At 50.0% G+C, this 26,588-nt stretch overlaps 1 protein-coding gene and 1 long non-coding RNA gene across 51 annotated transcripts in view; one reads left to right on the top strand and one right to left on the bottom strand.

Annotated features, from left to right (window-relative positions):
• Positions 1-26,588, top strand: part of NFIX (nuclear factor I X) — a 5,476,577-nt gene that overhangs the window by 3,550,324 nt on the left and 1,899,665 nt on the right. The window lies entirely within an intron of this gene.
• The window catches only part of LOC144826379 (uncharacterized), a 102,332-nt gene that overhangs the window by 920 nt on the left and 74,824 nt on the right, over positions 1-26,588 (bottom strand). The window lies entirely within an intron of this gene.

Below are 26,588 nucleotides of genomic sequence, written 5' to 3'. Positions count from 1 at the left end.
CAGTGCCCTCACGTCCGAGAAGCGTTTACACGAAACCAGACACAGCAGGATCGCCAGTTCGCTCGACGACTCCTTCCTGGTAAGGTATAGATTATCCCGCCAGGAGCAAAGGAACCGTAGTACGGAATTGACGTCCCAAAGGGACTCGTACCTGGGTTCCGGGGGCTTAGAGGGTCTGGACCCCACCTAAGTTTGCATACCCAAGGGTGTTCCCCCGCCGGTTTACCGTCGATGTGGGCATGTCCCACCAACATGGCGGACCTGACAAAATTAGTAGTCCGGTAGGCTAGTCCAGAGTAGGCCCATACGGCCAGAAAAACAGGAAGTGGCTAACGCCTGCCCCACAGGACCTACGTGTCTACCCAGACACCAACTACGCCACCGTTGCTAAGCCTAGCGGCACCTCTTGACAGTTCCCGGAGCCCAGGCTCTATAGACGAGGTCCTCAGCCTCCGCCGAAAGGCGTCCGCCTTTCAAACGACCCCTGAAAAAAAAAAACGCCAAGCCAGGAGGTGCAAGATCATCAGAAGCACCCGCGGGTGAGGTTCGATAGAGGGATAGAGGATAACAGGGCAGTCGAATCGGGCAGACTCGAGACAGGTCCAATAGAGGGAACCAGGCCTGGGCCCGCCAGAAAAAGGATCACTAGGATCCGGGACGCTTGTTGTCGGCAAACTTGAGCCGCCACTCGAGAGACCATGAGAAAAAAGGGAACGCATAAGCCTGTTCCAGTGTACAGTCCTGCAAGAACGCATGAACTGCTGTTGTTTCCGGGCCCGGCCTCCAATTCACAAACCTCGGGGGTTGACGGTTGAGGCGGGACGCGAAAAGTCCGCAGAGCACGGCCCCCGCCAGTCCATCAAGATCTGGAAGACCGCCTGATGCAGTCGCCAATTGTTGAAGTCGCGGAAGTTCTTGGAATGCCAATCCACAATTGAATTCTGTGTGCCCGGAAGATACTCCGCCGACACCAAAATCCGCCTCTTCGAACAATAGTGGCCGAAGTCCTACGTCAGGTCTGCCAAGGCCCGATGCCGAGGCTCGCCCTGGCGATTAATGTACTGTCCCGCTGACACCCTGTCTATGCGCAGCAAGAAGCAGCCCTATATCTGCTTCTGAGTCAGAGACTTCCTCGCGCGGAAACCCGTTAGGGATTCAAAGCAAGTGATGTGAAGCTGGAGGAGCGCCAAGTAATTGACGTGAAGCTGGAATTCCTCCTCCGACCAGCGGCCCCCCATCGTTATATCGCCGCAGCGAAAGAGCACTCACAGTCCCAGTGAACTGCCAGTGAGCCATCTATCTCGCTACTGAAATGAGCCTGGAAGGAGGCTACTGAGTCTAGCTAGCCGTCGAAGGGAGGTTCCGTCTTTCCGTAGGACTTGGGAGAGCTCCTGCGAAGCTGCGCCCCTATGAGGAGGGAGGCCGACTCCGAGGCCATGTGGAACCCCAGAAAGAGAATTGTCTCATCGAAATTAGGACAGCCTTCAGGGAAGTCACTACCAACCCCAGCTCCTGGGGCAGAGAATAGTCAAGTTACAGCGCAACCGGTTCCGCGATTGATCGAGAAGTAGTATATCGGCGAAATATATGATCCATTGTACGCCCCTCTCGCGCAGTGTCCAAACCACTGACCGCAGGAGCTTCATAAAGCACCAAGGGGCCGAAGAGAGGCCGAAGGGGAGCGCTAGAAACTCGATAAACCTCCCCGCCACATAGGAATAGGGAAAAACGCAGATGAGGCGGGAAGATGGGGACTGAGCGGTAGACGTCTGTCAGGTCCAGACGTATCATCCAATCCCCCCTCCGAGGAAGGTACCGCTCGGGGAATGAATCCCCTCCATTTGAAGTGGCAGTAGACCGGCCATTTGACGAAGTGCAGCAGGGTCATGACCGGGCGAAATCCTTTGTCCTCCTTCCGGACCAAAAATGTAGCTTCATTGCCGAGCAGAACCCTGCCCTCGGAGGAAAACTAGAGGGCGAGGGATTGCACCCTGACGGGGTGAACCGTAGAACTCTGTCCGGAAAACCGGACTGTTTGGAGAGCCCACGGGTCTGAAGTGATTTTGCACCGGTCGTGGAGACGGTCCCGTAGCCTCCCCCCCCCAGGGCGGGGGAAAAACAGGGGGAGGAACCTCCTGGTGCGGTGGCTCCGCCACGGAAGCCCCTTCCGCACCCCTTTGCCGGCGCTTGTACCGGGGTAGAAATTTGCCTGTCGGCCGTCGTTCCGGTCGTTGTACGACTCTGCTGGTATTGTTAGTATTAGGACCCCTTACGGCCCCAGCAGAAACCCATCCAAGAATATCTTTTTAGCTGACGTCCGTGCTCTGTCCAGAGCGGAGAAAGTGAGGACGGGTTTGTCTAATTCCATTAAAAAGGTTCGCCAGACAACTTGCCTTATGCAATAGGCCCTACATTTGAATAGGCCAGGTCCCCAAGCCTAGAATCTATTGCAATGAGGAGAGACCTCCTCTGCTCCGCCGCCAATGCACAGTTCGCAGTACTCAAGAAGCACAGGGCTCGCCGTGCCCAACCTGCCACGACCTCCGTGGACATCGACGTCCCCGGTTCCCTGGCCCGTCCGGCCAACTGGATGATCTGAGTCCTGGGGCCCACCGCGTCCTGGAGCTCATCCTGACAGTTGAGCCATAAACGATCTATGCCCTTCTTAGGAGCCGTCAAGAACTCCGCAAAGAACGCGCAGAACATTTCGCCTTGCTGTTAATATCCGGGGTGACAGCCAACCTGTCCTCCATTTCGGGCGAGGGCATGCGCCCCGCATGCGCGTCCAAGCCTCCTGGTCCAGAGGTTGGCGAACGTTACCCGCGACATACGCCGCCAGCTTAGGATCCAGGATCCATTCCGACACTCAAGGGTGGTAAAACTCATCACCCTCCCGGGCCCCCAGAGGCCGTCGGAAAAAGCTCCTCCTCATCCTCCGAGGAGTCCTCATCCATAACACCCTCTCCCTCCAAGGGGAAACCATCCACATGGTCCGTTTCCGGGGCGACCTCGTCGCCATCTTCTCCGGGGAAGAACCCCTCCCGGCAGGGTATATGTGTTAGCGTCCGCGCACTCTTACTGGAGGAGTCTCTCAAGCGGTCAACTCCGCCCCCAGGTGCCCCGCGTGACGTTTAGCAGCATTCCTGCCCCCACCCTGCGCGCCTCTAGGTCCGCGATTGACGTGCCCTGCGGTACCAGACACCCCGGGAAAACTTATGGGCAATAGTGTCCACTCCTTCCCACCAGGGCGCCAGCACCGTGACAGAGCCTGTGAAAAAACGCGCGACCCACCGCCGGCGGCAAGGGTTGGGAGAAGCATACATTTTTTACCTTCTGAAAGGGGTTTATTGCCTGCACTGAGGTTGGATACTGTGAGGGTGTGAGCACCAAACGCCCTTATCCTAAAATACAATAGGGCAGCCCCCTCGCCGATGCTCTTGCAGCCTATCTGCTCGAAATGCAGGTGCAGTACCTGTTTCCGCCACCAGATGGCGTCACGCGCAACGCGCAGTCAAGGATCACCGCAGAGGGTGTCAGGCGAGGGTTGGTGAGGCGAAAGGTAGACCGCCTCAGCGCTCCGCAAGGATGGGAAGAAGACCGCGAGGGCAGCTTCTCCGCACACTACGGCGCCCCACAAAGCCGGGGAAAACGCGAGGGCGCGCCTCACACGGTCCGCGATGGAAGCGGCAGTAACGGCGCAAGCAGCGCCTGGCGCGCGTCACTCTGCCGGCTCAACAGCGCTAGTAAGCGCACTTCAAGAAAGATAGTATAAAAGCCTAGGTCAAATCGCCTAAAGAATCTCAAACAATAAAAAATACCACACAAGTCAAAAAGATATTAAAGCTCAACAGCGCTAGTAAGCACACTTCAAGAAACATAGCATAAAAGCTTAGGTCAAATCGCTTAACGAATCTCAAACAATAAAAAATACCACACAAGTCAGAAAGATATGAAAGTGACTTATCTGACGAGCAGAGAAGAAAGAGGAAGCGGAAGGGACGTCACAGCCAGTTATACCAAGGACACCATCACCATTGGCTGGCGGTTACTATGGACACTGTGCCCCATGTGCTCATGGGAGTTGTAGTTCCAGAAAGTTTTATGTTATTTTCTTTGAATCGGCTATTATAATAAAGAGAAGAAAGGACTGCATAATCCTCGCCTCCGTCCTGACATAGAATATAAATGCATGATAAAAGGAAGCGCGTACTCCTAAAATATCTATCTAGATGTACCTACTTGTACCTAGCATGTGAGTAGGTGTGAAGCCAAGAATCCCTCTAAGTTTAGTTTAACCCCATTACCTGAAGTGAGAGAGTGTGGGACACCGTCCTGGTCTTTTGTTGGACTCCCCACGAGGGATGTGTCGGACCACTGTCAGCTGGAGCGTCTGCATGCAGGAGCCTCAGCGTCTCTGGTCAGTGTGTCGGCCTGGAAGTCTCGTTTCCCTCTAGGTAACACTAGTAAGATGTGCTGTAATTATACAGAAAGTATCTAGGGCTCCTTTGTCCCTTGTTTCTTGTATTAGCCATTGTTGGATTTGAGGATGACATATGGGATGAACCTTGTACGTAGATATTATGCAGGTGGTGTAGCCCCTGCCTGGTTTCCAAGAACCCTTATGAATATTCATTCATACTGTGTGAGTCTAATAATGAAGTTATAGGACTCTATTGTTCAGGACAAACCCTCCTTCTGCGCCCAAACCTAGAACTAGGTACAGGTACAATCCTAAAAGGCTTGTTACTGTGTATTGAAGGGGAGGTAAAGTGGGTGAAGGGGTATGATATTACCCGGGCCCATATATTAGGGTACCTATATGAAACATAAAACATTTACTATGGATGCTTTATTCTACTTGCAGCTACTTGTGAATGAATTGTTAGTTTAAACGTTGCATACTGTGTAAGTGGGTAATTAGGCAAACATCTGTGTATAGGTTTTTGTTGTCTTTTATCTTTGTCTTTTTAACTTGCTGTTTTTTGTATATGGATTGTATTGATGTACTTTTATAGTTTTTCTGGTAAACAATGAAATAAAGTTTAAAGGAAAGAAGGAGAGTCTAGGACATTCAGGCTATTATCCCAAACTTTCACCCTCTCTCCTAGATCTCAGTTAGGTCCACTCTGAGGCTGCTGGGACTGATGGCCTCCTGCTGGTCAAGCATGCCTGGTAGCATATGCAATTTACAACAAGGGGTGGTGATGGACAGAGTCTCTGAATTAAGCAGAGTACTCTCACCCAGTCAAGAGATCAGGGCTAGATCCAACACCGTTTTTTAGCTCATTGCACCATCCCAGTTTCAGAACCTGGCTGTATGCAAATGAGTCTGTCCCTGGCCCAGTGCATCATGGGAACAGGGCAGACCAGACTACAAAAGCCAATTCTTACACTGGGAAGGAAACAAGCTTCCGGGGACCGGTTTCTGCCATTTCAGGCGTCTTCGGCCCGGCTTGCTTGAATCCTGATGGTGCAATGAGCAAGGGACTCACATCTGAGTATACCCTTCCACGCTTAGGGTGGACAAAATAATTTACAACAAGGGGTGGTGATGGACAGAGTCTCTGAATTAAGCAGAGTACTCTCACCCAGTCAAGAGATCAGGGCTAGATCCAACACCGTTTTTTAGCTCATTGCACCATCCCAGTTTCAGAACCTGGCTGTATGCAAATTAGTCTGTCCCTGGCCCAGTGCATCATGGGAACAGGGCAGACCAGACTACAAAAGCCAATTCTTACACTGGGAAGGAAACAAGCTTCCGGGGACCGGTTTCTGCCATTGAGCACTGGGCCAGGGACGGACTAATTTGCATATAGCCAGGTTCTGAGCTGGGATGGGGCAGTGAGATAAATAACGGTGATGGATCAAGCCCTGATCTTTGGACTGGGTAAGAGTGGTCTGCTTAATTCAGACACTCTGTTCATCACCACCCCCTTTTCTGAATCGTTTTTGGCCACTATAGGTGTGGCAGGGTATACTCAGACATGAGTCCCTTTCTCACTGCTCCATCAGGATTCAAGCAAGCCGGGCCGAAGAGGCTGAAATGCCAGAAACCGGTCCCCGGTAGCTTGTCTCCTTTTCTGGTGAAGAATTGGCTTGGTAGTTTGGTCTGCCCTGTTCCCATGATGCACTGGGCCAGGGACGGACTAATTTGCATATAGCCAGGTTCTGAGCTGGGATGGGGCAGTGAGATAAATAACGGTGATGGATCAAGCCCTGATCTTTGGACTGGGTAAGAGTGGTCTGCTTAATTCAGACACTCTGTTCATCACCACCCCCTTTTCTGAATCGTTTTTGGCCACTATAGGTGTGGCAGGGTATACTCAGACATGAGTCCCTTTCTCACTGCTCCATCAGGATTCAAGCAAGCCGGGCCGAAGAGGCTGAAATGCCAGAAACCGGTCCCCGGTAGCTTGTCTCCTTTTCTGGTGAAGAATTGGCTTGGTAGTTTGGTCTGCCCTGTTCCCATGATGCGCTGGGCCAGGGACGGACTAATTTGCATATAGCCAGGTTCTGAGCTGGGATGGGGCAGTGAGATAAATAACGGTGATGGATCAAGCCCTGATCTTTGGACTGGGTAAGAGTGGTCTGCTTAATTCAGACACTCTGTTCATCACCACCCCCTTTTCTGAATCGTTTTTGGCCACTATAGGTGTGGCAGGGTATACTCAGACATGAGTCCCTTTCTCACTGCTCCATCAGGATTCAAGCAAGCCGGGCCGAAGAGGCTGAAATGCCAGAAACCGGTCCCCGGTAGCTTGTCTCCTTTTCTGGTGAAGAATTGGCTTGGTAGTTTGGTCTGCCCTGTTCCCATGATGCACTGGGCCAGGGACGGACTAATTTGCATATAGCCAGGTTCTGAGCTGGGATGGGGCAGTGAGATAAATAACGGTGATGGATCAAGCCCTGATCTTTGGACTGGGTAAGAGTGGTCTGCTTAATTCAGACACTCTGTTCATCACCACCCCCTTTTCTGAATCGTTTTTGGCCACTATAGGTGTGGCAGGGTATACTCAGACATGAGTCCCTTTCTCACTGCTCCATCAGGATTCAAGCAAGCCGGGCCGAAGAGGCTGAAATGCCAGAAACCGGTCCCCGGTAGCTTGTCTCCTTTTCTGGTGAAGAATTGGCTTGGTAGTTTGGTCTGCCCTGTTCCCATGATGCACTGGGCCAGGGACGGACTAATTTGCATATAGCCAGGTTCTGAGCTGGGATGGGGCAGTGAGATAAATAACGGTGATGGATCAAGCCCTGATCTTTGGACTGGGTAAGAGTGGTCTGCTTAATTCAGACACTCTGTTCATCACCACCCCCTTTTCTGAATCGTTTTTGGCCACTATAGGTGTGGCAGGGTATACTCAGACATGAGTCCCTTTCTCACTGCTCCATCAGGATTCAAGCAAGCCGGGCCGAAGAGGCTGAAATGCCAGAAACCGGTCCCCGGTAGCTTGTCTCCTTTTCTGGTGAAGAATTGGCTTGGTAGTTTGGTCTGCCCTGTTCCCATGATGCACTGGGCCAGGGACGGACTAATTTGCATATAGCCAGGTTCTGAGCTGGGATGGGGCAGTGAGATAAATAACGGTGATGGATCAAGCCCTGATCTTTGGACTGGGTAAGAGTGGTCTGCTTAATTCAGACACTCTGTTCATCACCACCCCCTTTTCTGAATCGTTTTTGGCCACTATAGGTGTGGCAGGGTATACTCAGACATGAGTCCCTTTCTCACTGCTCCATCAGGATTCAAGCAAGCCGGGCCGAAGAGGCTGAAATGCCAGAAACCGGTCCCCGGTAGCTTGTCTCCTTTTCTGGTGAAGAATTGGCTTGGTAGTTTGGTCTGCCCTGTTCCCATGATGCACTGGGCCAGGGACGGACTAATTTGCATATAGCCAGGTTCTGAGCTGGGATGGGGCAGTGAGATAAATAACGGTGATGGATCAAGCCCTGATCTTTGGACTGGGTAAGAGTGGTCTGCTTAATTCAGACACTCTGTTCATCACCACCCCCTTTTCTGAATCGTTTTTGGCCACTATAGGTGTGGCAGGGTATACTCAGACATGAGTCCCTTTCTCACTGCTCCATCAGGATTCAAGCAAGCCGGGCCGAAGAGGCTGAAATGCCAGAAACCGGTCCCCGGTAGCTTGTCTCCTTTTCTGGTGAAGAATTGGCTTGGTAGTTTGGTCTGCCCTGTTCCCATGATGCACTGGGCCAGGGACGGACTAATTTGCATATAGCCAGGTTCTGAGCTGGGATGGGGCAGTGAGATAAATAACGGTGATGGATCAAGCCCTGATCTTTGGACTGGGTAAGAGTGGTCTGCTTAATTCAGACACTCTGTTCATCACCACCCCCTTTTCTGAATCGTTTTTGGCCACTATAGGTGTGGCAGGGTATACTCAGACATGAGTCCCTTTCTCACTGCTCCATCAGGATTCAAGCAAGCCGGGCCGAAGAGGCTGAAATGCCAGAAACCGGTCCCCGGTAGCTTGTCTCCTTTTCTGGTGAAGAATTGGCTTGGTAGTTTGGTCTGCCCTGTTCCCATGATGCACTGGGCCAGGGACGGACTAATTTGCATATAGCCAGGTTCTGAGCTGGGATGGGGCAGTGAGATAAATAACGGTGATGGATCAAGCCCTGATCTTTGGACTGGGTAAGAGTGGTCTGCTTAATTCAGACACTCTGTTCATCACCACCCCCTTTTCTGAATCGTTTTTGGCCACTATAGGTGTGGCAGGGTATACTCAGACATGAGTCCCTTTCTCACTGCTCCATCAGGATTCAAGCAAGCCGGGCCGAAGAGGCTGAAATGCCAGAAACCGGTCCCCGGTAGCTTGTCTCCTTTTCTGGTGAAGAATTGGCTTGGTAGTTTGGTCTGCCCTGTTCCCATGATGCACTGGGCCAGGGACGGACTAATTTGCATATAGCCAGGTTCTGAGCTGGGATGGGGCAGTGAGATAAATAACGGTGATGGATCAAGCCCTGATCTTTGGACTGGGTAAGAGTGGTCTGCTTAATTCAGACACTCTGTTCATCACCACCCCCTTTTCTGAATTGGTAGCATATGCAGGCTCTGCAGTGGGATATGAAGTCTCAGTGGACCCAACATCAAGGGGACCTTTCCTACCACATCCAGATTTCAGAGGAGACTGCGAAAGATCTTCAGTGGTGGTTATTGGACAGTTATTGGGTCAGCAACAGACTCCTTTCCCTACCCCACCCAGAGCTGATAGCGGTGACAGATGCATCACTTCTGGGTTGGGGCGGCCAAATAAGAAAGGTGGAGATCAGAGGTCTCTGGTCTACATTAGAGGCCTGGCTCTATATCAACCTCCTGGAAGTCCGGCCCATCTGTTTGGCATTAAAGGCCTTCCATTTGGTATTGCAACAAACAGAGCGCAGTGGCATCCTGGGCCCTGTGCCTACGTCTCTGGAAATGGCTGGACCATCAAGGGATTTTCTTTGGGTTGATTAATTTGCCACCACCGAGAATGCGCAATATTAGCAGTTCTGCACATTGGAGTTTCCAAGGCTCTCTCGCTTGGAGACGTGTTCCACCTAAAGTGGAACTTGGGACTCCTGTATTCTTTCCCGCCAATACCTCTTCTGCCCCAAGTTCTAAAGAATATCAGGACCATTCAGGCCCAAGTCATCATAGTGGCGCAGATCGGGCACAGAGAGTATGTAATCTAGAGCTCCTGGGCTTGAGCATGTGTCCTCCGATCATGCTGCGCAATCTCCCCTACCCCCGGAAGGATATGCTGTCACCGCAAAAGGGCAGGGTTCTGCACCTGGTCCTTCACAATCTAAGCCCTGTCAAGTACCACACATCACGTCCGCATTACCACACTGAAATGCATTATCATGCATTTATAGCGCCTTAGCTGTCTGCCGGAGCCCTGCAATTTAGGCAGTCTCTCACACTTATAGGCGGTCTAAATGTTACACCTACTCAGCTATTTAGACAGTCTGACACTCATAGGCGGTCTAGTTGTTACCGCTACATGTCCCTGTGACATAATGCGACATCCCGCTCTGGAGGGTATACTCCTTTTAATAAACTAGGAAACTCAATCTTGCGGCGTGCTATGCAGGTGTGTTGCATGGTAGAGAACGGGAAGCAAATTTTGTGCTACATTGGGTTGAAGCAGAGCCGGTAAGATGTTTCTTCCCCTTTAAATTTTTCATTGGTGTTAGTTGATTGCCCACATTTACGGGTTGTACATTAGTGTATGCACTCTCCCTCCATCTAGAGCTACAGCTGGACATCCGATTGAGGGCGCCCGAGACGAATGTCAGTCATGTGTCCCTGCTGTGGTGAGCAAGGTTAATAAACACTCATGAGGTATTCGATTGAGTGTACAAAGGGACATCACAATGCGACAATAGGATAGGAATCAAACAGACTCAAATAAAAATACGTCAACTGATTTATGGAATTAAACCCCATCTGCCCGGCATTCACTTGTCTTCAAGGGTGGGTGGCAAAGACAGAATTGTGTCTATTCCAAACGTGCACTGCCGGCTTTAAGAAGCACAGCTGACTAGCTTGTAAATATCGGCTGCGACTGACTACAGTTAGTTCGGATACTGTTGTCTGCACTCACCTGCCGTAGTTCTGAAAGCCCCTTAGAGTCTCAGAGTTGCCAGTGTGGAGAAGTGTGGCTCAATGGTTAGAGCAGGCAGACCTTGATGCAGAGCTCTGTTCAGGGACCAGGGTTCGATTCCCGCCTCGGCGGGTCTGCGGCTCATTAATTCCCCTGACTGGATATTCTCGCCTCAGTGCCTGTTCTGAACATGGGTCCCACGCTGCAACTCTGGGCAATAGCTTGCTTAGTCTCCACAACGGCCCCAAAAGCGCTGGGATGCCTGGCTGCACCTGGGGGGTGCCCAGGAGTGGACATTTCCCAGGAAGGGTTCCTAAGCGGTATACGGACAGCGCCGGGACACCTCCGGTGGAGGTAGCTGTGCGCTTTACAAATTCCGACATTTACATTTACATTTACATTTTAACTGTGGCCGAGTGCAAAGACTTCCAAGTATGTTTTTTTAACTGTGAGCTTGGGCCCACAGCTACTGACGTATGCGTGTTTTTGTGTGTGTTTATTTTGGAAGGTGGTTCAGGTCCAGGAGGACCACCGAATAATAGCACCATGGGAGTCAGTTCTTATTAATGTGAACTGTTGTGTTTTGGATGAGCAAGTTATTTTATATTATGTTCCAGCTGTGCCCATCTTAATTCCTTACGCCGTCAGCTTTGCTTTTGTTCAGGTGTCATCCCGGCTGGTGGATAGTTGCAGCTTAACACCCTAATGCAAGTGTCATAAAAAAACAGCTTTTTACTTCACAAATATTTAAGCTATGCTTTTGAGTTTCCATAATCTATTTCTTCGGTAGGTGGCGTTGGTCGACTCGGGATGATGGTTAGACGCCGCCCCTGCACGCTGCTGTCATTTCTTTCTTTTTCTGCGCCAGCCAGCGCAAATTCGGAGGGAGCGTGCCCCTTTGTCACTTTTTGACTAACCCTTTTTTCAACTTTTGTCGATGTCTTTTTTGAGTCTTCATTATCCCATCGTTGGACTGGCTTCAAGCCCGGTGATTCCTGCCACAAGTCGATGTCGGTCACCGATCCGCACCTAGTGTGCCTTTGGTGCCTGGAGCCGCAACAGGCCGCATGATACGAAGTCGTGCTCCGACTGCCGGGACATGAACCCGAAGTCTTTACGGGAGCGTTCCCGGAACTTTTGGAGGCCCGGCAGTCTCCTCCGCGCCGTTCGAGGTCCCCGTCAAAAGGATGGTTGTGGACCGGTCATGGAGTCATCACCATTCCTCTTCGAAGTCTTCCCTCTCCTCCAGTAAGTCAAAGCACAAGAATATGAAGAAGCACCATCGCTCTTCGCCTTCTCCCCGTACGTCGGGCGACGCGACATGGGATCCGGAGAGTCATTGCTCTCCGGCTCCGCCTTCGGAGCCCGCTTCTGGGATGATTCCGCTCTTCCCTCCTTTTGCTGGAGCGTCCCCTGCCCAGATTTGAGCTTTCTACGAAGCGCTTCACAGCATCTTTGGGCAGCCCGACTCCTCCAGCATATCTTTGGGCCCTGCGGACTCGGCTGGGGGACCTGGGCCTTTGAGGCTGGCGGCTCGGCTTCAGCGCCGGAGGACCCCCGAGGATCCAAGCCTGGACCTGGATCGACACTGGTTGACCTCATGGTACTTTCCCTGGCGCACCCCAGCTCCGCCCCAGACTTGGACCCGGCGCCTGACCAACGTCGACCGTCACTGGTACCGGCACCGGAGGGTACTTTTGTACCTCTGTTCATCCCTGGCATTCCCTCTCGCCCTGAGTGACAGCCAGAGGAGTGTGAGGAGGTCTGGGAGGGATCTGCTGACCCTCTAGCAGACCGACTTCAAGAGCCGGACTGGCGAGAGGAGTTGGGTGATGCCAGTGGTCTGGACACCTCCCCAGACCTTGGTATGCTTTCTCCCTCTACTGTGGCTACGGAGGAGGTGGCTTCCTACACTGTGGCTGAGGCCTTGAGCTTCATACAGTGGTTCTCAGGACTAACCTCCTGACTGAGGTGCTTCAGCCAGCAGCAGCCTCTTCAGAGCCCATACTGTCTTTTAATGAGGCTCTTACTGACATCCTTCTGGGCACTTGGTCCAAGCCCAACACAGGGGCTCCTGTAGACAGGATGATTGCCCAACGCCACAGCCCAGCCCTGGCAACCCACTTTTCCTCTCTCAACACCCTACCCCTGTGTAGAAAATAAAACGACAAATATGAACATTGCCGGCGCCATCTTGCTTAGCGAAGGCCTTTACGTGCGCCTAAGCAGCAACCATTTTAGACCTTGTGGCCATTTCATAATCTGCTGGTCACCTGTGAGCCACCCCGACCTCGCTATTATCCCCCCACGCTCTGACCAAGCCTGAACACATGTACCAGGGCCGTAAAACCTTGTCAGCATGACAATGCCCCGGAGTCACTTCCCGCACCAAACCCACTTGTCCTTTCATCCCCCACGCAGGGGCAGGCCCCTTTGATAACCTCCTCCACTGCACCTGGCCACTCAATCCGGTCCCAGGAACTAACCGACCCCTGTGGACATAGTTTATTACTTACATACGACAGAACTTGCTTCACCAACAAAGGGGCCGGAATTTAATCAATGACATGACCCCTTAGATCTGACCGATCCCACATGTTTTAGAGCCTGTAGGAATGTCCAGCTGCGAGATAGCGATCATCTGTTAAGTCTGGGTGGAGGGAAGATTGCTGCTAGGTTTGTGTGGGAACTAGCTTAAGGCAGGGATTCCAAGGATGTTTGACTATGCAATAAACTGATGCCAGGAATGTTTGACCATGTAATAAACTGACAAAAAAACATATAAAAGGCCATGCCACAGAAATGCAGTTAGAGCACCTCCTGACGATAGCCCCGGTGTCTGATGTGATGTGTTCTCCTCTAGAGAAATAAACCTGTTCTTCCCCTTCCATTGCCAGCGCCTGCCTCGTTATTTTGATCGCTAATCTTAAGGTGAATTAGATTTGGTTTGCACCAAGCGGCATCGAAAGTCTTGGGAGTCTCACTGCTTTTCATCAATTGGCGCACCAACGTCGGGGCCCATCAGCGACACATGGGTCCAGTGAGAGAGGTCCTAACGATAGAGTGAACATCTAAACGATCGGGAAGTGCACCTGCCTGAAAGAGACCCTCGCCTGGCGGCCGATCAACTGAACTTCACCGGTTCCGAACGGACCTCTCTCGAGTGACCTACGGTCCTGACTGGGACCTTACAGGAACGCCGCATTTGTTGGAGTGAGAGGACAAACAGGCGCTGGAACGGGACGACGAAGAAACTGTCCATAACGGTCCGGGTAAGGTCGTGATATACGACAAAACTGATTGTCTGATTGTATTGAAATTGTTTGCTCGAATACTAGTATTCCGCTCTTTGAAGTTATTGGTAGTAATTGAGACATTCCCTGCTTGCAAACAGCGTAGAATAGGAATATTCCCTCTTTGCAGGCAGCGAAGGGCAGGTAGTGCGGACCTTTGTCCACGACCTATTGAGATATTTATATTGACCGCTTGTACGTCATGCCTATCTTCTCAAAATTGTTTGATTGTTATTGACCAGACCGTTTGTTAGAGGTCAGTCATCCAGCACCGCCGGAAGGCACCCCTAACAAGGACATGTATGTTAAATATGGAGTAGCCATCGTTGCTTATAGCCAACTATGGCACAAATACACTAGAAAGGACCAGGTAAGGTAAACATCACTTACAACGAAACTTTTACAACGCACTACCATTACAACGCGGTCATTACAACGCAAACCATTACAACGCATTGCGCTGGGGGGCGCTCTAGGATAGGGAATACGTTTAATTTACTATCCAACACTTTCCCTAGTGTCCACGGGGACTGGAGTTGGAATAGTAAATTAAACTATTCACTATCCAGCACCCAAAAGCGCTATGCGTTGTAATGGTATGCGATGTAAAAACCGCGTTGTAAAGGCAGGCATTGTAATAGCCTGCGTTGTAACGTCATACATCCCCGGGTAAATCAGTGGCCACTGACGGGATCTTTTGATCTCGCTAAAATAGAAATCTTAGAAATAGCGCTCCACAAAAAGAAAGCTACGCCAGCCATGCTTGACAACTTCGGTCTATGGCAGAAAGAAGCAACCCAACGAAAGAGAGGAAACAAAGCTAGACTAGATAAAGCGATGCAAAAAGCAGCTCACCAAGCTTGTAAAAAGTTAGAGGAAGATATAAAAGAAAGAGAGACTGATAGAAATGAACAAGAATCGAACGTATCAGGCCAATGCCCTGTTAGAACGCCTTCGACTCTTTACCCTGAGTTACCAACTAAACAGAAAGTAGATGATGATTTGTTATTAGGCCCTCCGATCATCTACATGCCACCTCCTTATGCCCCCACTCATCCTGTAATACAACGTCAGGAATCCCAAAGCGTAATTGAAGGCAGCACCATTGCCTTGACTCCCATAGCCTCAGCACCAACAGAGTCTCTTGTGCCTAATGCCTCATCAAAAGGCGGGTCAGTAGAAGCTGAATCAAAAGAGAAAGGGTTGCCGAGGATCCCACGATTAAATAAAGACGAACTGGCAGGTATTGATAAAATAGTTAAAACGCTCGTAGATAGGAAAGAGACCGAAGAGTATATAACCGACATATTCAACTCCTATGTCGAAAACCATAAGCGACACTTCATTGTATGCCTCTGTTATCACACACTCACTGCTTATGAGGAAAAGTACAGAGATGTAGGGCCCGAGCGACTAATGGCTCTTTATAGAAAGGTAGATACGGGAGATGAAAATAACTGTGATATAGCGGAACGCTTCTCGCACACACTAGAGGTTTTCCGCCATCTCATAGAACAAGGACGGGTAGTTAAGAATAAGACATCTACAATGACAGGGCCCCCGATAGAAAAACCGGATACCATGATGCCAATAAAAGAAGCTGCCCCTTATTGGGTTCCCCCTAGAGGACAACGGACCAATGATGACATAAACCACCAGGATGCGAAAGGAAGGGTGGTCTACAATTTGCTATATCAGCCATGGGACAGACAAGACATCCTGACGTTCCGTAAATCTCTTCCAGATTTGCGAAAGAATCCCACCGCCTTTTACACAGAACTAGGTACTGCTCTGGGGACCACAATAATGACACTTGCCGACATTGACTTGTTCTTCGGGTTATGTTTGCCAGCCGATGTGTGGAAGCTGATTAGGAGGATAGACCACACAGAATTGCTCGGCCATACCTGGGAGCAACTCGGTGTTTTAAGATAAACAGCGAAACCCCGGACAGAAACCAGTAAAAGCCATATTAGACCTTCCCGACAAAATAGTACAGAAAGTCAAAACTATGATCCCGGAGAAAAAGATCGACTGGTCCATTGTAACCGCATGCCGCCAGAAACCACAAGAGGACGTGTCGGAGTATTTCTCCAGATTTGAAACAGTGTTCTCCGATTCCAGCGGACAAGACATGTCCACCGCAACCGGACACCACTTGTTTGTCCAAAATTATTTTAAGGGACTGCTACCATAAGTATCACAAAAACTGCAGACCAGCGAAAGCAGCTGGGCAGCCTCTAAACCAGCGGCCATCCTCCAGATGGCCCAGTACTATGAACACCAGAAAAATGAGAATGATAGAGCCACGGAAAGGAAGAAGACTTGAAAGAAAGGGTAATGATAGCGCAGCTCCAAGGAGTGAATACAGGAAGGGAGCAATATAAGGGAACATACCAACAGAATACCCCTAGGGCGCAACCGCCTAGAAGTAATTCATCAACGCCATATACAGGACGCCAGCACTTAGGACAGGATCAATGCGCATTTTGCAAAGAATACGGCATCTGGAAATCCCAATGCCCGATTCTGCTAGGAATCGGTAGGGGCAGTGGGGCGAGGGAGATAGCAAATGAACAAAGAGGAAGAGGACGTGGGAGAGGGTACGCAAGGTAAGCTAGCGAAGGAAGGCCAGGAAGAGTGAACACATTTGACCGCCTTAGACAGAATCAGTGTCAACAGACAGATTACACAACATGTATGACTTTGCATAGGACAGCCAGGGGCAAGGGAGGGATCCAGTCGAACTCTATGTTGATCAGCAAGGCCCTTATGTTTCCGCAAAGGTCCTGGGCACAGAGTCGCCATTTTTGGTAGACACAGGAGCAACACGTAGTGCGCTATCCAAACGACTGATTCCAAGGGCACCCTTGTCTGGCTCACATATAAGCTCAATAGGATTTGACAGTACGCCCTCCACCAACCCTTTGTCCAGACCAAGCCCCTTCAAACTTGAAAACAATGTTATCGACACAACGTTCCTTCTCTCCTCCAACACTCCAGACGCCATTATGGGTCTCGATCTACTGAAACATTTCCGTGCGACTATCAGATGTTCGCCAGATGGAGTACGAGTCATCTTATATGACATGCATCAACACCTGAGAGATAATCCATCCCAACATATGTATCCCATTTCTGAGACAGACACACCCCTACTATGCACTTTACCCTCGCATCTGTGGGCTAGTTCTGATTCAGACGTAGGACAAATGATGATTGACCCAGTACATGTGACAATAGGACAAGACGCAACCTTACTGAAAATACCCCAGTAGAAGATATCGCCAGAGGGCGAGAAAGCCTTGACCGAAATCATACAGTCACTAGTAGAGGCAGGAGTGGTAGAAGAGGTAGTGAGCAATGTTTGTAATAGTCCTATTTTACCGATCCTAAAGAGAAAGGGAGAGGGAAAAGCCTACCGCTTCATCATCGACCTACGAGAAATAAACAAAATAGTAGTACCACAGTACCCAGTAGTTTCTGACATCACCACCATCCTGACCCTAATTCCGTCAACTGCTACCACTTTCACCGTTATGGATCTCAAAAATGCCTGCTTCTCCATACCCATTCACCAAGACAGTCGCTACCTTTTCGGATTCACTCTAAGATTCCGCTCATATAGATTTTGTCGAGCACCCCAAGGGTACACCGAGAGCCCGAGCATCAATAGCCAGGCGCTCAAAAGACAGTTCGATGCCGTACAGTTACCAGACGGGTGGTAATGATACAGTATGTAGACGATATCCTTCTAGCAGCAGACACCACTCCACTAGCCCATCACAGCCACAATCCAACTCCTACACTTCCTTGCAGAAAACGGTCACAAAGTTTCTCGAAAGAAATTGCAGTTCTGCAAACCACAGGTAACATATTTAGGTCACCTCTTATCGAAAGAAGGGAGGAAACTCACACCCGACAGGATCCAGGCAATTCTAGACACTCCCGTTCCCAAGAATCAGAAGCAAGTCCGCTCTCTGATAGGCCTCACCTCATTCTGCCGACAGTGGTTACCGAACTTTAGCCTCATTGTCAAACCCCTTCTCTCCCTCCTAGCCAAAGACACCCCCTCACCTTTCCCCTGGACACCCGAATGCCAGTCCGCATTCAAAGAATTGCGAGACGCACTTTGTTCGGCACCTGTTCTAGGAACCCCAGACTACTCCAAACCACTCTTCCTCTACACACATGAAAGGGAGGGATGTGCATTGTCCGTCTTAACGTAATCAATTGGTCACAAACATCGCCCTTGTGCATATTTCTCTGCCACCCTCGACCCAGTAGCTAGAGCGTTGCCAGCGTGCTTGCGCGCGGTGGCAGCTGCAGCAGTATCCATATGCCAGAGCGAAGGAATAGTGCTCTCCAATCCAATCACTGTGTTAGTACCCCATGCAGTCGACATGCTACTGAACCAGACCAAAACCCAACACTTGACTAGCGCACGACTGACAGGTTACGAGTTGACCTTGCTAGCGCCACACATCACTCTGAAACGATGCACCACTCTCAATCCAGCCACATTGTTACCTCCACCCGAAAGTGACTCCCCTGCACGACTGTGTGACCTTCACTGACGAACAAACAAAGGGTAGAGTGGATCTAAGAGACACTGCCTTTTCAGAACCAGATGGGGAACTATGGGTAGACGGCTCGTGCATCAAACTTCCCGATGGCACCACCTCAGCTGCATATGCCGTCACCACCGCCCGAACCATCCTAGAGACAGCCCGCATTGCCCAACGATCCGCCCAAGCAGCAGAGCTCATTGCCTTCACACAAGCATGTATTTTAGCAGCTGGTACGACAGTAAACATATACACCAACAGCCAGTACGCCTTCGGGGTAGTTCACCATTTTGGGCTCCTGTGGAGAGAAAGAGGGTTCCTGACTTCACACGGCACACCCATCCAACATGGAGATCTAGTCTCCGCATTGACAGAAGCAGTCCTCCTCCCCAAGCAGCTAGCAGTGATTAATTGCCAGGCACATAAGAAAGTGACCGACCTCATTGGACAGGGAAACGCATTATCCGACATTACTGCCCAAACCACAGCCCAGGACAGAACAACGACACGAATGTACATGACCAGGTCACAAGCAGAACAATGGAATGACGCAAGAACGACTGTAAGGGACATACAAACAACAGGCACACAGGACGAACTGACTGAATGGGCTTGGGTGGGACTAAAAGACGAGGAAGGCTGCTGGAGGACAAAAGACGGAAACAAATGGCTGCTACCTAATGCCTATCTGATCCCCATATTGACCATGGCACATTTACCAGCACACATAGGATCTGCCCCCGTGACCGAACTGATCACCAGAGTATGGCATAACAGCAAGATAGCAGAATCAGAAAAACGCCTAGTACAGCAATGCCTGGTATGCCTGCAACAGAACCCAGGGAAAGGGACCGTAGTACCACGTGGAGGGTTTGGAGTCCCTGATCACCCCTTCAAAGTCCTCCAAATGGACTACATCCAGCTAGAGAGGTGCCATGGTCTAAAATACGTTCTAGTGATCGTATGCGCCTTTAGCAAATGGGTGGAGGCCTACCCCACCCGTGACAACACCGCCTTAGCTACTGCAAAGGTATTACTGAAAGAGTTCTTCCCCCGATATGGCCTTTGTAGAATTTTATGGAGCGACAATGGCCCCCACTTCGTAGCAGAAGTAATACAAAATATACTGAAAGGGTTGGGGGTAAAGCAAAAGTTCCACGCCGTTTTTCACCCCCAATCAGCGGGTCTGGTAGAGATACACAATGCCACGCTTAAACTGAAGCTAGCAAAAATAGTCGCCACGACTGGGTTGAAATGGCCCGACGCCCTCCCACTGGCATTGCTGTCAATGCGCTCCACCCCAACTAAACACCGACTGACCCCTTACGAAGTAGTCTTCGGCAGGCCTATGAACATATGGGTGGCACCAAAGCCAACCTCCATTAATGATGTCCTGGACATGGGGAACATCCTTTACAACGCAACTTTTACCACACAGTGCCTTTACGACACAACTATTACAACGCATTGCGCTGGGGGGCGCTCTAGGATAGGGAATAGATTTAATTTACTATCCAACACCTTCCCTACTATCCACGGGGGCTGGAGTTGGAATAGTAAATTAAACTATTCACTATCCAGCACCCCTTAGCGCTATGCGTTGCAACAGCATGCGTTGTAAAAACTGTGATGTAAAGGCATGCGTGGTAAAAGCATGCGTTGTAATGTCATACATCCCCCGGACATACTAATGTCCAACTATTTGTACAAATTAACGAACTAACTAACACTTATCCACACACAGGTGCAGCAAGCCATACCAGACGTATCCAGGTGCCCAGGACACGATATCAAGCCTGGGGACTTCGTGCTGACAAAGAATTTCCAAAGGATGAAGAGTCTGGAACCCAGGTGGACGGGCCCCTGGCAAGTCTTGATAACCACCGAACTGCTCTTCGAGTGGAAAGAAAGCGAAATTGGCTGCACGCACATCACTGTAAGAAGATTTCCCCAACGCTGACAAGCTGCGAGGAAGTGGACGTCCAAGAAGAGCGCCTGACGACGGATCGACCAGCCCTGAGTTGCTACCCACAAACAGAGACACTTGAATTGGCAGAGTTTCCCGACCCCACGGTACCATCCAAGAAAGGGTACAATTTGAAGTAGACGAAAAGAGAGTGCTTCGACAAGCAGGCCACTAGCTGAGTCAAAAGTCTCAGATCGGTAGCTAACACTACAAATGCTACCAGGAGAAACGCTAGACGAAAGTATGTGGTCCTGCCAGTCGGCGAGCCTCTTGAAGGTGATGGAAGAACCCGGACGACCGAAGAACCACCGCGACGACTCCAAACTTGCCAAATTGCACAGTACAAAGACAATAGCACTTGTAGCAGCATCTCTCGCCAGTCTCTTGATAATGGTCACTGTCTGGATCATTGAAGAGAGTGCTCCTGCATACAGAACAATGTCACCTACCATGCAACCCACCACCAAGAAAGTACACTATCTGGTGTCACTGTCACCACGCCTCCGAGAACGACGCAAAGAATTCTGGAATAATTATTTCGTACAATTATTGCACCAACACAATCTTGCCGCAAATGCCACAAACTGTTTGATCTGTGGGTTGCTACCTCATGCCACTGAACATTCCATTCCTTTCATCCCTTCACCCTTTTCTGTTCATGGATCTTGCCTCGCCTGGTTAATGCTCCTGCAAGAGAGCTACAAAGACAATGCCACATCCGATGGGACGATCAAACAATTTTACAATGAGTTCTGGCTGAACAAAACGGGAAGAACATCCGCTCCCTTCTGCCCTCTGACTTCAAAAGCAACCTCTCCAATGAACATTCCCGCTAAAGAACGAGTTGAAATGCAAGTGTACAACAACCCAGCCAGACCTACCTTTTCCTATCTAAAGAAACGAACTGCCGCAACTCTGACAGTGGCCCTATCTGTGGTGAACGTCTCAGGCCTTGTCTCAGGCCTTGTCTGCATCGAAGGCCATGGGACTAAGATCGTGGGTCACAGCTCTTGCCAAATAACGAAGACTCTGAACACTGACCCCCCCTTCATTTGTTGCATCACCCAACATGTACTTCATCTGTGGTACCAAAGCCTACACCTGGCTCCCAAAAGGCTGGGGGGGGGCACGTGCTACATCGCTTTTGTTCTTCCTCCAACCTACACAGCACCTGCAGACCATCACAGAGAAAGGCGTTCCAAAGACACAGAACAAGCAGACTCCGCCACATCACAGTTCCTCGATGCGGCAAAAGGACTCGGCCCGCTATGGGGCCCGATGGAAAACAGCCGAGCCATCCGGCACCTAACTCAAGCGGTTGAAACAGCCTTGAACGTCACTGCTGGCATCCTTACCAACAACACAGCTGAGCTTCAGGCGGTCCACCTGGTGGCTTTACAGAACCGCATTGTTCTAGATGTGGTACTAGCAGACCGTGGGGGAGCATGCCGCATCATCGGAGCCAGTTGCTGTACTTACGTCCCTGACAACTCACCCTCTGTTTTCAAGGCAATTGAACACCTCCACAGGCTGGCGTCAGAAATCCCTCAGGAGTCAGAGACTTGGACACTTGGAAGCTGGTTTTGGGGCATTTTTAAAGAATGGGGCTGGAAAATAATGATGATCCTCTTGGTTCCAATATTAATAATATGTGGCTGTTGTTTGCGGATACATTGTATACCACTTTTGTGTTCTATTTGCCTGAACTCCTTGCACCCTAAGACTATGGACACTGAGCTCACGAAGATGAGAGTAATAAACTATAGAGAGATACAGGACATTATGGACATTGAGGTAGACTAGCAAGCTGGCTGGACTATGTTCAAAGGTAGGACTGTAGAAAATAAAACGACAAATATGAACATTGCCGGCGCCATCTTGCTTAGTGAAGGCCTTTACGTGCGCGTAAGCAGCAACGATTTTAGACCTTGCGGTCATTTCATACTCTGCTGGTCACCTGTGAGCCACCTCGACCTCTCTATCATCCCCCCCGCGCTCTGACCAAGCCTGAACACATGTACCAGGGTCGTAAAACCTTGTCAGCATGACAATGCTCAAACAGTTAATGCCTCACCCAACTGTTAACATCCATATATAACGTGGACCGGGTAGAGATACATTTTCAATACTACCTGGAATCTGTCCAATAACATAAATCCAAAGGTCTGGATGTATTCTTTACCAATATAAAATCACACAGGACCAGATCATTCACCCAAGAAAAAGTGTGAAAGATAGAGAGAGTACCTCACGGTAGAACAACCCGAGGGGGTTCCCGGTTGATGGTTCCCGGTATACTCACTTCTCATCATTGGCAACTCTCTCTATTGTGAAAAGACAAACGTGCACTCAACAGAAGAGTAGTGCGGACGTGAGAATAGTGAAGGAAGAACACAAATAGTGACCAACGTATCAAACCACTGATACCTGTTGCAAGTGTCAAGAGACACACAACAGAACCCCAAACAGACCACACCAAAAAAACAAATAAGTTGTGTAGTGGTGCTTTGCTTGCTGATACCGTTTTATTCTGATGCAGCGAAGCACTACTAGTTAAAAAATGGTTACTTATTTACCATCAGAGTTTCTTTCCTCAAGCCGACATGTTTCATCGCACCTTCTTGTGGCGATTTCATCAGGGCATATGAGGGGTTTTCTATTCTCAATCTTTTCACATTATACTGGACCTGGAGTGCGCTATGTCAGCACATACCAGCGTCACTCCTCAGGACACTCTGCCAAATGTTCACGTGTCCGTACCCGTGACCCGAGTAAATCACAGTCACTAAAGCCGCGTCCCTCCGGCGCTTCCGACGGTCCACCAACTATGTTCAGAGGTAGGACTGTAGAAAATAAAACGACAAATATGAACATTGCCGGCGCCATCTTGCTTAGCGAAGGCCTTTACGTGCGCGTAAGCAGCAACCATTTTAGACCTCGCGGTCATTTCATACTCTGCTGGTCACCTGTGAGCCACCCCGACCTCTCTATCATCCCCCCGCGCTCTGACCAAGCCTGAACACATGTACCAGGGTCGTAAAACCTTGTCAGCATGACAATGCCCCAGAGTCACTTCCCGCACCAAACCCACTTCTCCTTTCATCCCCGCGCACGGGCAGGCCCCTTTGATAACCTCCTCCACTGCACCTGGCCACTCAATCCGGTCCCAGGCACTTACCGACCCCTGTGGACATAGTTTATTACCTACATACGACAGAACTTGCTTCACCAACAAAGGGGCCGGAATTTAATCAGTGACACGACCCCTTAGATCTGACCGATCCCACATGTTTTAGAGCCTGTCGGAATGTCCAGCTGCGAGATAGCGATCATCTGTTAGATCTGGGTGGAGGGAAGATTGCTGCTGGCTTTGTGTGGGAACTAGCTTGAGGCGGGGATTCCAAGGATGTTTGACTATGCAATAAACTGATGCCAGGAATGTTTGACCATGTAACAAACTGACGAAAAAACATATAAAAGGCCGTGCCACAGAGATGCAGTTAGAGCACCTCCTGACTATAGCCCCGGTGTCTGATGTAATGTGTTCTCCTCTAGAGAAATAAACCTGTTCTTCGCCTTCCAAACTAGCGCCTGCCTCTTTATTTTGATCGCTAATCTTAAGGTGAATTAGAGGTGGTTTGCACCAAGCGGCATCGAAAGTCTTGGGAGTCTCGCTGCTTTTCATCACCTGAGAGCTTGGTGGTCCAAGCCTCATCCTCGAAAAGCGCATTCCCTACTGCTCCCCCAGATAGGGATTCCAAGCAGCTGGACAATCTTGAGAAGAAGGTGTTTTCTTCTGCCAGCTTAGGACTGCGGTCGGTGAACACTGCATGTCTCTTGGGCCGTTATACCCACTCGGTGTGGGATACGGTGGCGCACATGCTGCCTCAGTGTCCGGAGGAGGCCCGGGCAGTGCTCTCCTAGGCTGTCGCCGCCAGTAGAGATGCAGCAAAATTTACGATCCGTTGTGGGCTGGACACCACTGACTGTCCAGAACACTCTGATGGAAATGCCCTTTGATGCCGTCGCCTTTTTGGCCACAAAGCAGACAATGCCCTAGAGCGCTTCAAGGACTCACGGGCTACGGCCAAGTCCTTGGGCCTCTCCTTCCATTCCGCGCAGTCTGCTTTTTGCCCCTTTCGTGGCTACGGAAGGTGTGCCCCGCCATGTCCCTCCCAAGGCAACAGGCCGCAGCAAGTAACCCAGTCTACGTGCGGCCAGGGACGTGCAAACAACCCGCTGTGTATCTCAACCACTTGGCCAAGACCTGGGAAATCCCGTATGCAAGCACCCAAGGGAACATTAAGGGCAACAGACCACGGCAGAAGGCTAAGGTGGGCACAAATAACCCCGGACTCCTTTTTATGATTCCTTTTTGGCCAAGTGCAAGAGGGAGATCGATATCTGTACAGTCAGGCCTATGGAGGCAGGGGCTGTGCTGAGAGCATTCTCTGCCATCTCACGTACAACTGGTCACCTGCTTAAGGCACCGCCCACGTTCTCGAAAGGTCTAGTTAAGAGATGGTTTGATCACAACTGTTTCTATGTGGCCAGAAATCTGAGGATGGCACTGGGCACTAAACCAAGGGATTCTGCTTGGGTAAAAGAGTGTAGAGGGATATATAAAGCTGAACTAGCAAGGCGTAAGGCCGAGCTAAAGGAGGCATGGAGTAAGCTTACTGAGGCATGTTCCCTGAAAAATAGTAATCAGTTCTGGAGTATTTTCAGCTGCCCTTTTCTGTCAGGTGGAAACTCACAGTCCCTTGAAGTACATATTACAGAAAAGGAATGGGTTGGCAATTACCAGGATATGTTCAGCAGTCCATCAGACTCAAGTTTAGCTGGTGGCGGACTTAAGCCATCCCTTGTTTTCACAGTTGACAAAGTTAGCAAGGGTATAGCAGGGTTGTCCAGGAATAAGGCGCCAGGACCCAATGTTATCCCCCTGGACCTCTACTTATGTAACCCAGTTGTGGGTTCCATTCCTTACCACCATTTTAAATGCTGTAATATCAGGGTACTTGCCTAGCACTTGGTCCCTATCCACCATTGTTGCCGTCTTTAAAAAAGGAAATAGGGATACCACCCTCTGTTACAGGCCCATATCCCTACTGGACTCATTAGTTAAAGTGATTGGACATATCCTGTTGACTAGGCTGTCCATATGGGCAGACGACAATAACATCTTAACTGACATCCAATATGGTTTTAGTCCAGGGAGGTCTACAGTTGACAAATATACCATCTGGCAGTATATATCTGGCCTTCATGGACTTGTCTTCTGCTTTTGACTGTGTAAACAGAAACAAGTTATGGGAGACCCTATTGGGCATGGGTGTGAACAAAGACAGTGTCTTCTTCCTTCATGAGCTTCATAGGGACACCAAAGAAGAGGTATGGTTCACAAATGACGGTAAGGTCACCCGTCAATTCCCAATTCAGAGAGAGGACAGGGCTGTATTTTGGCCCCTTTCTTATTTAACTTATATATCAATGACCTGGTGAAGGTACTAGTTGACACGCAGGCGCAGGTAGACTTCCCCCAGGTGGGATATCATGGCGTGCCGGTATTATTGTACACAGACAACGCTGTCCTTATGGCACGGACGAAGAGGGGCCTGCAAACCCTACTCAACTCCTTTGTGAAGTTTATGGAGGACCGGGACGTTTTGGTTAACAAATCTAAGTCATTTGTGATGCAGGTGGGACTAAGTTCAAGGAAGTCCTTCAACTTTAAGGTAGGGTCCACACTGGTCCGTTATACCAGCGACTTCTTTTACCTGGGGGTCATGCTGGATGCTAAATTAAACTGGGGGCCACTGAAAACTAAAAAGAAAAGGGAATTCCTAAAGGCTAATGCTGCATTTTTTAACTTCGCATAAGGGTTGGTTAAAAAACCAATAGATGCAATCTTGGAGATTTACAGAGCTTAAGTGTCTAGCACAGGTAACTTATCGCAGTGAAATTTGGGGTTATAAATCGCATGAGGATTCACAAAGAGTTGAAAATAGGTTCCTGAGACGACTCCTATGTGCACCCCAGGGAACCTCTACTTTTTTTGTACACGAAGAACTGGGTATGTCTTACAATCAATCAATCAGAGTACTTGTAAAGCGCACTACTTACCCGTGAGGGTCCCAAGGCGCTGAGGGAAGGGGTG

Source organism: Lissotriton helveticus, chromosome 1_1 (genome assembly GCF_964261635.1).
Source record: "Lissotriton helveticus chromosome 1_1, aLisHel1.1, whole genome shotgun sequence".
In the NCBI taxonomy this organism is placed as follows: domain Eukaryota; kingdom Metazoa; phylum Chordata; class Amphibia; order Caudata; family Salamandridae; genus Lissotriton; species Lissotriton helveticus.
The sequence above is the reverse complement of the archived record's forward strand: the minus strand, read 5'-3'. Positions and strand labels throughout refer to the sequence as shown.